Genomic DNA, 18,972 nt, shown 5'->3' on the forward strand with positions numbered 1-18,972 from the left:
CAGTTCCAGGGCGCAGTTCCTTGGTTCCTGTGTCCTGATGGCTTTGGGTAGGTCCCTCTTGGGCCAGGAATTTGAGCAAAAGTCATGGTCTTAGCTGTGCTCACAGGTGTGTTGACACTCCTGGGAGAACAGGTCTTTCCCAACAGTATTTGTGTATGGAGCACTGTGGCATAGAATTCTTGGCTTAGGTTTTTAAGGGTTATTGAATCTTATTTATGTTCATGGGCTTTTTGCCAGCATATATGTCTGTGCCCCATGTGCATGTAGGGGAAAAGGCATATCCTCTGGAACTGGAATTATAGCCAGTTTTTAACTGTCATGTGGGTGCTGGACTCGAACACAGTTCCTCTCAAATAGAAGGCAGTGATTTTAGCTGTTGGGCCATTCTTCCAGCCCCCAACTCTCAGATCTTGCTGCCATCCAATTTTCAATTTTTGCAATTTGCTTCAGCGTTGTCTGCTACCTCCTAGATCAGTGTCTCCTATCTTTCTTTGGATGTAGATCCCACTTTTCCTCTGTTGTTTTTCCACTCTCTGTTCTCAGAATCTACCTATACATTGCTTTACTTTGACTAGTTTCTTGCTACTGCCAACTGTTTAACCATCTTAACAACACACTGGTATCTAAGTGAGCATGGACAGGTAATCAATACCTTTAAGCTTCAGAGTCTGTGGACTTTCTCTGCCACTTACTCTAAAGGCTTTACCATAACATTGGTCTTGTGGCTACACCCTGATTTCTCAAAACCCTCTCTTTCTCAACAACTATCATCCTCCATTTGAAACCAAAGGACCTGCAGAAATACACACATTGATATACTTCCTGTTCGGAGGGAAGAACATACAAAGTGAATGGCCATGCCAGCTGAAAGATCATCCACAGTCACAGTGGTGCCTTTCAGGAGGGCTGGCAGGCAGGTTACCTCTCAGAATATATTTTGAGGGACAACAGATTAAGGAATTGATCAAGAAATAAACCTTTAACAGATTCAACAACACTAATTTAAATTTTAGTTCAAGAATGTTTTCTAGTCTAAGGACAAAGTACTAAGTCCCGTATCCATTTCTTTGGTAGCTTCTTAACCCTATAGTTTGAAGGTATTTCATTTCCCCAACAAAGTAAATTCCCTCTCTCTCTCTCTCTCTCTCTCTCTCTCTCTCTCTCTCTCTCTATCATAGGAGGACATCTGGTGAACTATTCCATCACTTTGTCTTACTCCCTTGAGAAAGTTTCTCTTACTGAACCTAGAGCTTGCCAGTTTTGAGCCAGGCCAATTGGCTAATTAGCCCCAAAGGTCTTCCTGACTTCTCTCTGATACACAATCCTCAGAGCTGGATTTACCAGAGTGTTGCCTGTCCATTCCTAGCCTTTTTTATGGAAGTTATGAGTCCAAATCAGTTCCTTATGTTTATAATAAGTACTCCTAGCTACTAAGCCACCCCCACAGCTCCAGTTAAAGTATACTCACTCTAGTCTTTGGGCATTTTATTTTGTTATTCCAATTTTTTCTACTCTAAAATGAATACTCAGATCCTCACAAAACCATAACTGAGCAGGTTGGAGAAATGCAGTTAGATTATATGGAGTTGAAAGATCTTGTTTGGTAATTGAAACTATCACTTGATAAGGAAAAAAGAAAGAGTTGGCTAAGCTCTGACAACAAATAGAAAGCATGGAGCTCTAATAAGCAGTTCACTGCCAAATCCCCTTAGTCCCTGCAACTCATGTCTCTCTATATTCAGACCTACTTTTCTAGGTGGTCTGGTTAACGTTAGCTCTAGGACTAATGAAATTCCCAATACATGTTAACAGGCTTTTGGATGAATTAGTTTTTAGTGAGTTTCTAAAGGTATACTCAATAAGAGGCAAAATGTTATCTGTAGAATCTGGCAATTTGATATTAATAGTTATCAACTTGGATACTTTTGAGACCACCACAAATAACATATTTTGAGTTCAGCACACATACAAATTTGAATGTACATCAAGAATCAAATATGCCATCTGATGCAGCTGTCTTTGCTATACAGGAAGTTTAACTGATGCTCAAATCAATGTAACATATGCCAGAATTTAGGATATCTTACTTCTGTTGAGTTGTGAATGGATATTTTTACTAGATATTTTTAATTAAAAGCTTAAGCTTCATTTTTTGCCTAGAAAGTCACTTTTTATTTTTGTTATTGGGGTTGATATCAGAAGCCTTCCTGTGGTCCAAATTGAGTATGTACTTTTAAAGATCTTGTTACTATCCTTGAATAGTAATTTTATGAAGAGTTAAAATTTGTAGTTAATAGAAGGTCCAAGAATTTGGATTCAGGAGAAAAGGAACATAGACTCATCCATTCTTGAGACTATCCTGATGTGGCTTCCAGAAAAGCATTAACTCAAATGCCAACAAAGCATGTTCCAAAGTGTTCCTCTGGTGTCCTGCATTGGGACTAGAATCAATTGCCTGCGGCTTCTCTAAACATTGGAAATTTACCGATTTCTTTAGAAATCATGAAGAAATATAAAAACTAGAAATCATATCAAAAGATCTTGAATGTATCACTTATAGAAGGGTAAGGTTTAAGGTTAATATCCTATCTTTAGAAGGTTGCTAGAGCAACTTGTTTAGTTTAGTAGTTCTGCTTTTCCTATTGCAAATTATGTCTAAATTCTTATAATGCATATTCAGAAATGAAGGGGTCATCCTGCTCAAAATATTTTATTTGATTCTTACTTCAGTGGCATTTTATAACTGACGGGTAGGCTCACTGCAAGGCAAATAGTAAAACTTGGAATTGCCCTCTGTGTGTTTTCATCAGCCCTAACATGGTAAGATTCAGTCTACCACACAAGTCACTGACTGTGGGGAGGTAAAGTGCTGCTCATATGAAGCAACACGTGAGCTGGTTCCAGTTATAGCTCTTCTGGTCCCCAAGAGGGGATTTCAGATGACACATGGAAGCAGTGCATATGGGGAAGTGAGATTCAGTATCTGAAGCTATAGCTTTCTATCCCTGCACCCATGTTGAAGTCATATGAAGGAACACACACTTGTGCTCCCACTTCAGTTAAGCTTTCCCTCCTAAAATTAATGTATTCAACCATCATGCAGGGATCTGAATTAATGCATCCCAAAGAAAACTACAAAGGGCTTTACACTCTACGTCGGCCAGATGAATGCCTTTAGGGAGAAATAACTCTGCCAGCCCAGGAACAGGTAGTAATCTTATATTCCACAAAAATCTGATTTTCTTTTCTGTTTCAACAGTGGGGAATCATTGTCAACCCCTAGTTTTCCTAGCCTGGGACTTGAACCAAAACATCTCTATAACAAACACCAGGCCCAGAAATGCTTTGTCCTTGGAAAGGTTTGGCTCTATAGCTAAATATGCATGTGCTCTAGCAAGAATCAAAAGACTCCTGCCTTTCTATAAATTGTAAGATGGTGGTAGGCAAAGCGTAGAAATCAGAACTGATCCTATTATGTGGTCCAACTCTAAAGATACCTGTTTTCTTTTGCCAATTTATGCTGCTTAGTTTCCTTTTAGAATAAACGGAAACCTAAGGTGGTGGGATTATGGACTTGAACCCACTGTGACACCTTCAAGTCACTGTTCCACCTGAGAGTGTACTAAGAAACTCTCAGAGTTTCTTTTCTTCCACTGAAAACATGAGACACAAACCTCCTCAGAGTTGGAGAGATGCTTAAAGTGATGGTAGAGTACATAAAAGAACTAGTTTTAAAATGGTGGAGACAACACATACAGAAAGGTAATTGCACAGAAAGTTGCATGTGACCACTGCACAAGAAAAGCTGGCTGACATGTATGTAACAATAGAAGAAGAAAGTGTCTGATGGATGAAAGAAGCTCAGGTACCCCAAGTCTTAAAACCGTGATCTCTCTTTCCCAAATGTTTCCTGGGTCTGTTTAGATGGACCGTTGAAGAGACCATCCACAGGCCAAAAGAGGCGGGAGGTGCTCAGAGCAAGTCTGTCATGAAATCCCTCAGATCTTTTTTATGGGTGGGAGTTGTGAAATGCTTTTTGCATCTATAATTAGGGAATGGAGTGGAGCAGATGGCTATGGTGCAGTTATAATTAAAGTATAATGCACAGTAAAATCACCTTGTGCAGCCAATGATGCATCCAAGCCAGAAATATTAACTCTCTTTGAAAGTGCTTTTAAACTGTTTCTTTGGGTTGCAGGGAAAAGTTACTGCATCATGACACTGATTTCACATATTCTTTCTTGGACCAGAAGTTCACTCTGCAAAATTCGGATTGTTCTATACCAAATTAAATAGTTCACTGAGTCTCCTTAATCAGGAGCACTATTGTTAAAACGGAGGCGCATGCTCCATTTTAACAGCACAGAGCCAGTGTACTGCAATGGATACCCACCTGGGATACCAATTCGAGTACAACTTGTCAGCTGCACTTGTAAACTCGATCAAAGGATAAATATCAAATGCAAAGAATCCATGGGCCAGTTGTTAAGCTGAAAACCAGTCATGTAATGTAGTGTCATACACGCTTACGGGGTTCTAAAATGGCAATTGTCAACTGTCCTTTTTTTTTTTTTCTAATTAAGAAATAATAAAACAATGGGACCAGGATGCTGCTTTGAGAGGGCAGGCTATGTCTTATGCTAGCTAGCCCCTTCTCTGTGCCTGTCTTCCCTGACATTTGAAGAGGCAAGGGGGGACTACAGGATAACCTGAGCCTTTCTGTGTCCTTGTTGCTCATGCTCTTGTTCTCCCTCCCCCTCCCTCCTCCTCATCTCTGTCTTCCTCCTACAACTCCTGCCACTCCTCTCTCTCCTCCTTTGAGGTTTGTATTTGACTAGTTTCCATAACTATAATTATTGAATGCTCACGAGGAGCATGAGATTTCTTTCTTTCTTTTTTTTTTTTTTTAACATCTGCTCTGGTTTGCTCGTCAAAGAAGGAGAGAAACAAGAGGCTCTCATGGGTTCTGCTTTCCTTCCACAGAACCCACTAGACTCCCCACAAGTGCCACAAGTGCTTTTACTTCAATAAAATTCTTGGAATTTTATTGTCATGGGTGCTGTCATGGGTCTAAAGAATCTCAGTTCTTCAGTCCTAGATCTTATTTGTCTGGTTTATCATATTGCATGTATCTATTCCCCCCCCCTTTAGTACATAAAACTCACTTTGTCCCTGAAAGAAAAATTATCTACACTGGCACTCTAAGTCCCAGTACATTTCTGGAAAAGAAGTAGTTTCTCTCATATTATCCATTAGAAAACATATAACACAAGTAAGCGTTACTTTGCTTTCAATGATCAGCCCCCAACATTCGCACTAGTCTAACATCTATTGAGAACTCATCTGAAAAGCCTGGCAGCTGAGTAATAGGGTAGCAGAACACTGGGGAGAGACAAGCCCACTTTCCTCCAACAAAGAATTCCTATTAGAGCTGGGTGACGTCACAGAGTTCAGGGAAGGGATCTCTGCCTCCCGGGGCTGTCCTTGGATGTCGTTTTTTTACCTCTCTGAGTTGCTACTTCTTCATCTGTAAAATAATGAATGGAAACTGAGGCCTAGATGTCAAGGTGGAGAGAGGAAGTAGAATGATGAGCATAGTGTTTAGAATAGAGGCCTTTGCTAAGTTCAATCTCCTCTTTAGCTCTGTTGAAAGCTTATTGTCTGTTTCTTCTCTCCCTTCTCCATCTAAATTCTTACATACCCAATACATCTGAAGGTCTTGTTGGAACAAATTATAAAATAAAATGAGGTCTGGCTATTTCCCACACCAGTTCTGGTAAATTAGGGAGAAATTTGTGACTCTTTAAACTTTGTTTAGAGACTTAGCTGAAGATGATGTCTAGGGATGCAAACAAGGTCTTGACATTCCCATCTCAAGCTGCAAGTGCTGAGGGCCAAAATCCTAATAGTATATTGGGACTGTTTGAGCTGATTGGGTGGTAAGTGGTGAGAGTCATTACAATATATAATTATGTTACCCGTTTAGGAGGAAAATAGGGAGGAAAGTGAGAAATGTCCTACCATCATTATAGTGTTTAAAACTGCAAAATATTCATAACAAGACTCAAGAGATTCTCAAAATTTCCTTGGCAGTAAATAAGTCCAGGTTTTATACACAGTTACCTAAGACTCAAAGAGAAGTACATTCTGAGCCACTCAAGAAGGAAATGGAAAGCCCTTTCTCATCTGCACATCTCCCTGTGGTCCCATGTCTTTCTGCTCAGTCGGGAGATGACCAGACACCAAGGGAGGCTTTTCTCAAAGACTTTCCCTAGTAATCTTAAGCTCTCCCTTCAGCATGTGAGCTGAAACCCTTTCTGTTGCTGTTGTCAAAGTAACACAAACAGGAAAAGTAACTCATATCTCATTCTGTAAAAATGTACAAGGTTGGCATCATTTGGGCACAGTGTTCTCATGCACCGTTTATATGTTGCAAACAGGCGTCATCATTTTTGGATATTTTTCTTGAATCTCTCTATATATTATATCTTGAGAATTAGAGTCTGAGATATTGATTCACCTCACAACCAATGAAGAGACTGGGGAATGGCATGTATCATCATGCCTTCCTAGACTAAAGCAGAAAAAAGGGCATTAGTTACTGTAAGACCAAGTGACATTTATAGAGTCTGCAGTACACTTCATGTTTTTCTTAAAACTTTGTATCAAATGTGAAAGTCTTATAGTGGTCTCTGCTCTCAGAAGAGTGAGACCGGAGGATTGTAAGCTCCTGTCCATTGAGACCCTGGACTACCAATCTGAGAGCAACAATGAATAAGGCACTAACAAAGTTCCAAAACAAATGACAAAAACCATTCAAGACATGAAGAAAATGCTCCTTCAAATCTACCATGGTAAATGGATCAAGAGGATTCAGGAACTTTTTGTAAGTCATAACCATTGCAAAGATTTTTGAAAGCTTATTTTTGAAAGGTTAGCTGGACACACAATGTATATTTGTAAAAGAGTATCCATTGTGACTTCTCTGTTGCTATAAATAATCCTCCAACTATGAGAATTAAAAAACTGTACTTTACTCCAGTAAAATGACTAAGAAGGCCTTTCAAAAACAGGCATGGAGTAGTTAAAAATTATAATCTGTTGCTAGAAATACAGAGCTATTTTCTACCACAAATGTCAAAAGTAGCATGACATATCTATGAATATAAACCACCTACAAATATATATATATATATATATATATAATTTAAATGGATATATATATATATATATATATATATATATATATATATATATATATATAATTCATATACCCTTCCACCTTGGACATATGGTTCCAAGGGCAAGTACAATGTATATTTGATATCACAGCCTCACAAAACTCATAAAACGTTTGGTGGTAGAACTTATTGGATGGTTAGCAAATATAACTTAGAGTTTCATCTTGCTTCAAAGATAAGGTAATACATTTGGTGCTTAGATAAAAGAGGATCTCAACTTGTTCAATACATAAAATTCTTGGGTTATGATACCAAAGGCAATCAATCACTTGACCTATTAAAGGAAACCACTTATGAAGGTGATCAGATCTTAGTTATTGACTAGAACAGAGTTTATAATGTTCTGTTTCTGTGTGGGGGTGCACATATATGTCCCTTAGATATGGGGAATCTCTTATGAGCATATCTTACTTTGCAATCTTGGGGCTGGACTTGATAGAATATCATCAGGCTGAAATGGTTTCTGAGGCTCTTGAGAACTGGCTAGAGTCTTCAGCTCACTGCCTGCATGCTCCACTCGAGTAGCAGAAAGGTGTTTTCTGTGTAGAATCTTGAGCACATGATAAACTGGGGTTTCTGATCCCAGACTATCTCCTTTGATCAGAAAGAGAGCAGGGCAAGGCTACAACCAGATTAGATTACAATAGGTCCTAATTTCACCAAGCATACTAACGTAAAATTTGTATATATTTATAGCTTGGCTGTTTAGTGATTTCGATTTAGTTCATTTTGTTCTCTGTTTCCAAACAAATTTAATATAACAGTGACTTAGATACATTATCAATTATCACCATAAATTATAGTCTCTGAGTTGTTTTATACTATTTATTCATATTTAAGTTATGGTCTAACCAAAATTGTTCCAATTCATTAGCCAAACCCCAAGCCTAGCATATTAGAATATCTTTACCAAAAAACACAGTTGTAGTACATATATATAATAAAGTAAAAAGGGCAACTCCCACTTGAGGAGTCCTTCTGTAACTTTCTTCTGAGTGCCTCTCTTCTCCTAAGCCTCATGCTTAAGGCTATATTAAAATATCCTTAATAAAATCTCTAACTTGAATCAAAATGTGTGTTTTAAAGATATTCCAAATTTTCTGCTTCTTAGTCTGTCGAATAGTTTTCCTTCTGAAGCTTGCAACATCAGTATAAATTTATTCATGCATTTCTTTGTATTCGTTGGTAGGCACTCTATAGCTGAACTACCCTTAGCCCAGGAAGTAGTCATTTGAGGCATATGTATGAGAAACTATAGTTCAGGGAACAAGCATGGTAGTTTCATGTAACTACTTCTTTTTTCTTTTCTCTGTTTTTATATTATCTCATTGAGATACTGATAGAATGGTTGATACCTCTGAGATTATATTTTCTGATTTAATAACTGCAGAAAAAAATCTCTGACAAAAGCCCAAGTTGTAAATGAGAAGTCACGTTGTCCTGCACTGTCATTATTGCTTTTCAACTCCCTTTGGATGTCTTTCCCTACACAAATGGCAAATAACTTTTCGTGTAGCATGAGGAAAATAGCTACTCAAGTGTACCTAATTAAATGCTGTTCCCTTTTGGGAAATGGTAATATTTAATATCTTGGCAGCTTAATAAAGCACAAAAAACCATTCAAGTTATGCCGTCACCAATAGGATGAGCATGCTTTCTGTAGCTAATTCTTTCAAATAGAAACATCCCTTCTTTGCCCATGCAAGAGAAAAGACAGACCTCAGAAAGATCAGAAACTATGTAAAACTAAGAAAGTTAAGAAATAATTGAAAATTAAAAGAATTATGAAACTCTTGAAACTTCAATGATTTACATGGCTACTCCTCAAGGCTATATAAATAGTAACGGACTATGGATGGATAGAGACTCTGCTTGGCCAAGCTGCCTACATACAAGCTACCTATGCCCTGCCTACACATTATATAGGATGCCCCCCACCCACCCATGCAACTCCAAATGAGTGCTCAACAAAGTAGAGTGACTTTATCTCAACTTCCGTTGAGACCTTCAGACTCCTTTAAGTAACCCCAATAAACTCATTGGTTCTCTAAGCCAGAGTTGGATAACATCATTTCTTGTTCTGCCATACATGTCCTATCTGGGATGAATAGATATTTGTTCATGCCACCCCCAGAAATGTCACACTAAATAGTGTGTCAATACCACCCACTAATGGCTTTTAACCATCTGTGTTTCTTTGGCATATATTATCCTGTGCAAACAGCACATGGGCAACTTTACGGTAACTGAGGACTTCCTTCCTTTGTCCTTTGTTTCATCCAGTGTAAGAAACCCAGTACAAAGGTTACATGTGAATGTACAGGTCTAATCTCCCTTGCTCTCCTTCATCCATGACTTTACTTCAGTGTCAGATTCGGAATAAATAGCAGTTAGTAGAGCTTGACTTACAAAAGATGTGACATGGGGTCAGACATTGGGAGTGTCAGCACAGGGAAAGTATAGTAATTCTACCTCAGTACTGATCTTGATGAACTTGAAGCATTCCAGGCTTATGTTTTGAGGAAAGGGTAGGTCACACAGTGTCAGACACTGGAATGCCAGCTGCAGGAGAAAGGATGTGTCATCCACCTCCTCAGCCACTACCTACATAGGGACAGACAATGTAACCCATTGACAAGGCAGGTGAGGTCTTGTATGATTTGGATTGTTACCTAAATGCTATATCACAGGAGCTTTCTAACTGATCCTCCTACCCCCATTCCTGACTTATAAACAAGCCAGCATCTTTATATTTAAAATATGTGAAGTGGATTCTGTCACACATGTGGTTAAAGCATTCCAAAACATTTCCATGAGTCTTTGATTAAGATCTTAGTTAGCCTGGTTTGTCCTGTCTCCTCAAGAAAGTCTTCCTCTTGTGCCATCTTCTTTCCATCACCTTGACCCACGTGAACTTTCTGCTTTCAACCCATTAACCCAGCCCTGCCCTTCCTGACTCCATTCTCCCATTATGCTCTTTCTCCTACAAGTCGGATGAATCTCTCTTTCTCATTCTCAAGATCAGCTCCCGAGAAAGGCTGGAGAGGTGGTTCCATGGTTAAGAGCTCTTCTGGAGAATGGGGATTCAGTTGCCAGCACCTTTGCTGTAGCTCACAAGTGTGTCTGTAACTATCGGTCCTGGGGAGCTGACAGCCTTTGCTGGCCTCTCTGGGTTCCAGGCATTCATGTGGTACAGAGACAAAACACTAATACACATAAAGTAGAAACGGAAATAAAGTTATAAAAAGCACTTCCTAGCTGTTTGATGAGAATTTCTCATATCATTTTCTCCCTTCCCTCTCATTTCACATCATTTCTGTCTCCAGGTTCTGAGAACATTATGCTGACATAATTGTATGTATTTACTTTGTAGCTGACACTAAAATCTTCACATCTAGTTTCTATCTTTATATATCTAGTTTCTGGGTCTAGTCTTCCCTCCCTGCTTTCTGTCTTAGTCATTGACAACATATTCATGTAATGGGTTACTGTCAGGACTCTGTTGATGTTGTTACTTTGGGGAACTTTTTTCTTCCTCACAAAGTGCACTATTCACAATTTCTAGAAGATGATTTTGCTGCTGCATCTTCCAAATCAACCCTGAGCTGTTCTAAGCTGCTGTTGGACATTTGACACATCCATGTACATACTAAGGAAGCCCAGGTATAGACAAGTCCAACCTTCCAAGAAATAACAATCCGCTCCTGATGGAGGCAGTGGTTCTGTGCCTGAAGCTGAGGCTGGTATTCTAGGAGCTGGGGTGGGACTCAGAGACAGGCCTTCTTGACATTCTAGTGAGCTAATGTTATATGGGTCATATCACATATGGATATGGTAGTTAACTAGGTGATGATCAGCATCAGTCAAGGCCCCTTCGGTTCTGAGATGGCTCCAGATGAAACAATGTCAGTTTATAACTGCTTATGAATAGTCAGAAGGGGGGTGCTACTACAACACCCCACCCCAACCTCAGATAAGCTTGTTTCTGATCCTTCTTTACCCCAGGATAATACAATTTTTATTTTTTTAGGAGTTTGGGGTTTTTTTTGTTTTGTTTTGTTTTTTCTTGTTTGCTTTTTTTGAGACAGTGCCTTGCTTATCTCAGTCTAGCCTCAGACTCACTGTCACTGAGGGTGATCTTGAGCATCTGCCTCTACTTCCCAAGCACTGGGATGACAGCCATGTACCACCACATTTCATTTATGAGGTGTAGGAGATCACACCCAGAGATTCAGGTATACTACATAAACACTTTCCCATAATTTGAGCTTTGATTCCTATCCGGTCTTATAGTTTCGATTACGGTACCCAGTCATGGAGCAACAGGACAACGAAAACAATCATTCTATTGAACTCTTCCCAAAATAAGTTAGTACAAGCAGAAGTCCCAAGGTAACTCCCTTCTAATATTTTCCTATTGAACTACTCTTCACGGACTCTCATGGTTACATCCTTACTGTAACAAATTTTCAAAACACTTTCAGATTATAAATCAGTGGCAGGGCCCTTGCCTAACATATACAAAGTCATGAGTTCAGCCCCCAGTACTGATAAATAGATAAATATTAAAAGATAAATCTAGGAATGCCCAAATTGCTGCATATGTAGTTGGTCATCTTTGGTGGAAGGGTAGAGACAATCTTTCTCCATATGTTTCATTTGAACTCAAGTGGATAGTGGGAGAAGATTCCTGGTGATGTTGATTGGTTAGTGGACATATGGGTAACTGCCCAAGCACTTGACTAGGTTCTGGTCCTGCTAGACTCAGTCAATCTACGTATACTAGTTTACTTTTTGGTTGACTGATACTGTGGCATCATTATTCTTTGGAAGAACTAGAGTAACTTCTGGTGATGTGCAGTTTCACACATACGTTCACCTTACTGTTCCATAATCAACTTTCCAGTGTTACCACAAACTACTTAACCAAAAGACTATGTTTTTGTTTGGTATATATGGCTTGGGCTTACTCTAGTGTGCCAAGGTTTATATCTTGATTATTCCAGAGAGTTTTCATTTAGTTCCATGCTGTTTCTCTTTCTACAGTGCACCTGAATCCTATTGTCACCCAGAATGTTGTCTCCAGAACTCAGAACTGATACTAGGCTCTGTTTCCTTAACAGTGATAAGTAATTCAAGGGTCTCTTTTCTTCTTCTTCAGAAGGCATATCCTACAAAGTCCTATCTCATGAAATTTTAAAGGTTTCATTATAGTTCCAGGTTATGAATCTTCCTAGCTTATCCTTTATCCCACTGATTCTCAAACCCCATTGAAGATTGAACATTCCTTTCACAGGGGTCTCCAAGACCATTGGAAAACACAGATACTTACATTATGATTTATAACAGTGGCAAAAATTACAGTTATGAAGTAGTATCAAAAATAATTTTATGGTTAGGTTCAGCACATCATGAAGAACTGTATTAAAGTGTCACAGGATCAGAAATGTTGAGAACCACTCCTCTATTCTTTGAACAATGTAGACCTATAGATGTCTTATCAAAAGTTCATACATCAAAACCATCTATTGCTCATCATGCCTAATCAGCATGCTATTGATGTAAAGCATCATCAGTACATATGGTGTAACATCCTGTGGGTTAAATAAGCAACTCCAATATTTTAAATGTGCAATATAACAAAGAACAGAAGACTTCATATAACCCTCAGGTAAAACTATAAATAAGTTTTGTTACACTTCCCACACGAGTGTTAATTAGTTATGATCCTCCTTTATTATAAGATTAAACAAAAGTACATTCCTCAAGTCAATGATTCCATAAACCTGAAAACTTGTCTGTCTTCTCTGTCAAATGAAGAACAAAACACAAACAAACAAACAAGCAAACAAAACAAAACATAGAAAAACATCTCCTCACACAATTTATACTCAGCTTAGGTATTATTAAATTGCTGCATTAGGATTATAAAACCCTGTATATGGTCTGTGAGATCTATCTGATTAATTTGAAGGTCATATTGAGCCATCCGACAGAGACACAATAAGGGTGTTTCTATGCAACTGATCTACCTTTTCCGCCATCACCACAGAGGAATTGATATCTACCATCACTAGAATATAGTATTGCTTTTCAATTTCAACTCTAGAGGAATGAGAATGGGACAGATAATGCGGTTTCTGCATGGTCCTTTCCTATCTGAAGCTCTTACTCTTACTTTGAAAACCAAGATCCTAGTGTGGGTTTTACACTGCTAATTTGGTTATTCTGATAGAATATGTGGAAACTGGAAAAATGACCACTGGGTGGGCCTTCGGATACAATGAACTAGTTAGACTTTAATCAACATTCTGTTTATTGTCTTCAACTCAAACAGAAGTCCAGTCTCATCTTAGACCCTCTATATTAAATGCCTCAAGTAAAGCTACAAACAAATATAATGACATAATTTGCATGATTCAGTACAAAGAATGTAAAGTACCTTGTTTAGGGACTAAGTATTTCAAGACATTGACTACAGAGCCAATTATAGATAGATAGATAGATAGATAGATGATAGATAGATAGATAGATAGATAGATAGATAGATAGATAGATAGATAGATAGACAGATAGATATAGAGATATGCCTTTCTAAGTGTAGATCCCAGTTCATGCCCTACTGGAGGCCTCCATCTTCCAAACTATAACCTTAGTTAAAGCATTATGAGAGAGTTTGGGAAAAATATTTTTGTAACATGATTTTACTGTTCTCTGGTGTGATGAGAACATTGTTTTACAATGTCAGGCTAAAAATGCCTGCTATAGAATTTTAAAATTTTTTCTGGAGACCAATACATTATAGGTATAAAACATGAGCTCTGGCCAAGAATGAATCAAGGAGTTGGGTGTTTATATTTATTCAAAAGTGCTCAGTCTCATACAGTCCACTCTCTTCTGTCTGGCTTTACATGTTAAGATGCACTTTTTATTGATAGCCATTTATCATGTCCTTAAAAATGACATGTCTTTACTGGACATTTCTACAACTCCTGGTGGGTCAAACTGATTAGCTGTACCTCTCACTTTTCTTGCTTGTCACCATTATATTTACAGCTTTCTGCTATCTGTCAGATAAAGACCACCATTTGATTCTTACTGTTTTAGAGTAGAAGGGTGCCACTTTCATGGATATATAGGAAGAAGCCCATCTCTGTCCCTGTCTCATATTATTGGGCCTGACCTAAAGGAACAAGGTAATATTGAAAGTCTTAGTAATACTGCAGCCCTACCTTCCACATTCCTGATTGCTTTAATGACCCATCCTTCTGACATCCTCCCTACTCCCATTGGATCTCTTGGCTTCACAGATCAATTTTGGCATGTTTGGTTCACCTGATTTCTTTATTCCCCCTTTTCTAACTTCTAGCAAAACTCATGAAATATAGCTTTACTCAAAATTGGTCATCATCTCCTTTAGACTTCTATGGGCAAGCTACCTGAACAGTTGGCTTTTCCTGTACGTGGCAGTCCTTAGCAGGGTGTTGAAGACCATGAGAAAATGCACCCATGTCAATGATTTGTTTGTTTTTTATTTTTCTGCCCCTTCAATGAAGTACACTCAGAATGCAACTTTGGGGATTTTTTTTTTTTATCTTCAGCTGTTACATACTACTAAACACCAGAAACTCTTTAGGTTACTTTGCCTCCATTTATTATGACTGAAATCTCTCTCTCTCTCTCTCTCTCTCTCTCTCTCTCTCTCTCTCTCTCTCTCTCTCTTTCTTCCCCTTTTCGAATTTAACCTTAGGTAGGAGGCTGGGACTCAAAGAGGAAACAAGGGCAGTCATAATATGGAGTATTATGAGTATTATGAGTATTTATTTTAAGAATTTTAAAATTATTAATTTTAAAATTTAATTATTATTATTTTAAAATTTAATTTAATTATTAATTTTATAATTTTAAGTATTTATTTATTTTATTTATTATGAGTATTGCTTTATGTAAAGATACTTCAATGGCATCCTTCAGCCCAAGGAAGTCTTAGCATCGACAAGGGTAGAGTGATCCTCCTTAACCATCTCTGAGAGGTAGGAGTTTCTGAACAGACAAGTATAATTGGAATCGACTCATCATCCCTCCCTTTATTTCATTCAGAGTAACAGGTGTTTCCAGCCAATTTGCACTGAACTCAAATGTCTCTGGGACTTTAACCACTAGGTTCTCAGGCTACAGCTTTGTTTTGTTGGTTTTGTAAAGAGGCTCTTGAATCTTCATAAGTGATGAAGAGACCATTTGTCTCATATACTCAAACTTTAACTGCATGTTAGAAACGTACAGTCTCTCTCTCTCTCTCTCTCTCTCTCTCTCTCTCTCTCTCTCTCTCTCGGGTGTCACTATAGCTTAGTAATAATCACACAATCTTGTTTCACTTGTGTCTGGACTTAGAACTTATGAGCGTCTACCTCTCCCATAGATGTCTTCCCAGGTCAATGTCAGTGAAATATATAGCACTTCAACAAGAAATGCTCCCTGCTTTAACTAGATCTACATTCTATCTATACTCTGTATACCTCAAGAAATAGCCTACATATTTTTTTGAAACAGATTCTTACCATGTAGCCCTTGCTGGCCTGGAATTTACTATTCAGAGAGTCAGGAGACCAGCATGATTGGACATTGGTGGTGGGTGATTCATCTTCTTTGAACACAAGCTCATGGCCTTAGAATACTACAACCACTTGGTTGTCTTCAACTGACAAGATGAAAATGAATTTAGAAGCCTTACTGCTTGGCTTGAAGATCAGAATATCAGACACTTCCAGAAAGACGTAACTTGAGAAACAACCACAGTAGTGACTGGCCCAAGTTCTTCTAATCTCAGAGATGTTCATTGTCTTTTCAAGATTCAGGATGAGCAAGAAGCAATTGCCTGGCTTCTTATTTTAGCTGTTAGATTTGGATATGGAGATAATGCTGGAAAACACAAGAAGTTAGTACCTGATAACAGAATAAATACTGAAAATACAGCTAAAACTACATAGCCATTGATCAACCAGGATGGAAAGAATCTGGACTTTAAGTCTGGTGTAATGGTTCTGGTTAACCTCTTTTCAATTTAGTATCATAATGATTACTTGGTAATGCTTAAGAAAATTCACAGTTGGTTCAAGAAGCAGTTGCTAAGGTAAGTTGAACAAGAGAGGGCTTACCTGTTGCTTTAGACAGTCATACTCTTGGCTTTGACATGTGGAGTGCAATTCTTAATGAATCTGTTCAAATTCTGTGGTTTCTGCATATGGAAGAGCTCAGAGAGCTGCAAACAAAATGTAATGAAGCCATAATAGTCATCAGATAATTGTTGTAGATCCAAAGACCACAGACTGGAGGAAGTTGGAAGATAAAGAAATCAGGGTTTCAGATTCTAACCTGGTTAAGATGATGGGAACAGTGTATACTGGCATGTGTTTGGAAATCAAATATCACATTTTAAGGAAGGAATACAAGGAGATGTTCTAGAGACTTACCTTCACTACTTTTCCCACCTTTAATAAAATGTGGAAAAAGCAGAAAGCATAAAATATAAAACAAAACAAAACACAAACAGAACAAACAAGCAAACAAACAAAACCAGAAGAAATTGGCAGTTATTCCTGTAAACAAGACCCAGTCAGGAGTCATTGCATGGGCTATCCCTGTAAGGATTCCCTGAGAATCATTTCCACCCCACATAAGTGTTTTATCAGTCCTTCCACCTCCATGTGTTTGAACAGTGTGCACAGCCCAATTTCAAAATCAGCAGAATTAACATTCTTGACTCTCAGCCCAAATGTGGGTGCACACAATGAGCTCATGCCTTCATTTGGAGGCTGGTATTTGTGGGGCTTAGGGTGTTGTAGGATCTGTGGATCAGAAAAAGACATGTGCTAGCCCCATTTATGAGGACTCTAAGATGTAAAATGTATGTGGAAGCATTTGGAACCTTGCCAGGGGTATGGCAGTGTGGTGGTAATGTTAGCGAAGCAGCTGTACTAGAGTTCAGATTCCGGTTCCATTACTATCTGGAGAAACAGAATAATTAGCGCACACTGCCCAGTTTCCCTCCTCCCACACATGCACACTTTTCAAATGGTGAAAGTATCACTAGGGGTTCTTAGCATTCCCTTAAATAGGCAGTGAACATAAAGTATTTAGTAAATGACACTGTGTTTGTTTGCCTTTATTTTGCAAGTATAGAAGAACACTGTATACTATCAAGAATACTTTTTATGGGCATTTAAGTAATACTATTTTCCAGAGTGGATGGTCTCGAGTCTCGGTCGATTATAGGTCAGGATGACTAGTGGTTTTTAGAGGGTATGGTTTTGAGATTGATTCCTACTCTGATTCTTGGTTTTCTCAAGTGAAAGGGAGTTTATGTTCCCACTTGTCTCTGCTTCAGCTTCACTAAAACGTCACAAGGCTGAGGAAATAAGCCAACATCCTAGAGGGTGTCCTGTGAAATGTAAACTACCATAGAAAATTTTATCCTTTTAAAATTATTCTGCATTCTGGAGATTTTTTTTTTGTCTCTTTGTATTACTTATCTCTAAATTCCTTTAAACCCTGAATACAAGTAATTTTCAAAAACAGGAATTTATAAATGTTTCTTGTCCTTTGTTTATTTTTATTTATTTATTTTATTTATTTATATTCAAAATGTTGCTCCGCACTGCAGTCCCTACTCCCAACCTTCTTTTTTTTAATTAAAAAATTTTATTAGATATTTTCTTTATTTACATTTCTAATGTAATCCCCTTTCCTAGTTTCCCCTCTGAAAATTAGCTATCCTTTCCCCCCTCCCCCTGCTCCCCAACCCACCCACTCCTGCTTCCTGGCCCAGGCATTCTCCTATACTGGAGGTGAGCTATTCAGGTTCCATCTCTGCACTGTTAGGCATTGCGATTAAGATCATCCACATTGAGTTCTGGGAGCCTCTCACATCCCAGGTCTCTAGGACTTTCTAGAGGTATCCCCGACCTCCAGTCCCTAAGCCCTGGCAGCTGCATATTTCCATTAATTCTTCTGGACCTCTGGCCTTCTCACTTGTTTGCCCCATATCTGATTCTGGCGCCCTTTCTCCTTCCCCTCTCCTTTCCCACTCACATCCTTCCCTTGATTATTTTCCCCCTTTTAAGTGGGATTGAAACATCATTATGTAAATTTCCCTTCTTGTTTAACTTCTTATGGTTTGTGGGTTGTATCATGGGTATTCTTACTTTTGGGCTAATATCCACTTATCAGTGAGTACATACCATGCATGTCCTTTTGGGTCTGGGCGACCTCACTCAGGATTATATTTTCTAATTCCATCCATTTGCATACAGAATTCAGGATGTCCTCATTTTTAATAGCTAAATAGTATTCCATCGTGTAAATGAACCACACTTACTGTATCCATTCTTCAGTTGAGGGACATCAGGGTTGCTTCCAGTTTCTGGCTATTATAAATAAGGTTCCTATGAACATAGTGGAGCACACTTCCTTGTGGTAGGTGGACTATCTTTTGGGTATATGCCCAGGAGCCTACATATTTGTATTTATTTATTTATTTTAATTTTTTTTATTATTTTCTTAATTTACATTTCAAATGCTATCCCGAAAGTTTCCTATACCCCGCCCCCCACCTCTGCTCCCCTACCCACCCACTCCCAATACTTGGCCCAGGCCTTGCCTTGTGCTGGGTCATATAAAGTTTGCAAGACCAAGGGGCCTCTCTTCCCAATGATGGCTAATTAGGCCATCTTCT

The 18,972-nt window shown here is 38.5% G+C and overlaps 1 pseudogene; it reads left to right on the plus strand.

The window, feature by feature from the left end:
• Window positions 1-14,667: 14,667 nt before the first annotated feature.
• LOC110330030 lies at window positions 14,668-16,542 on the plus strand (annotated as a pseudogene).
• Window positions 16,543-18,972: the final 2,430 nt, after the last annotated feature.

Source organism: Mus pahari, chromosome 12 (assembly GCF_900095145.1).
Source record: "Mus pahari chromosome 12, PAHARI_EIJ_v1.1, whole genome shotgun sequence".
Lineage (NCBI taxonomy): Eukaryota > Metazoa > Chordata > Mammalia > Rodentia > Muridae > Mus > Mus pahari.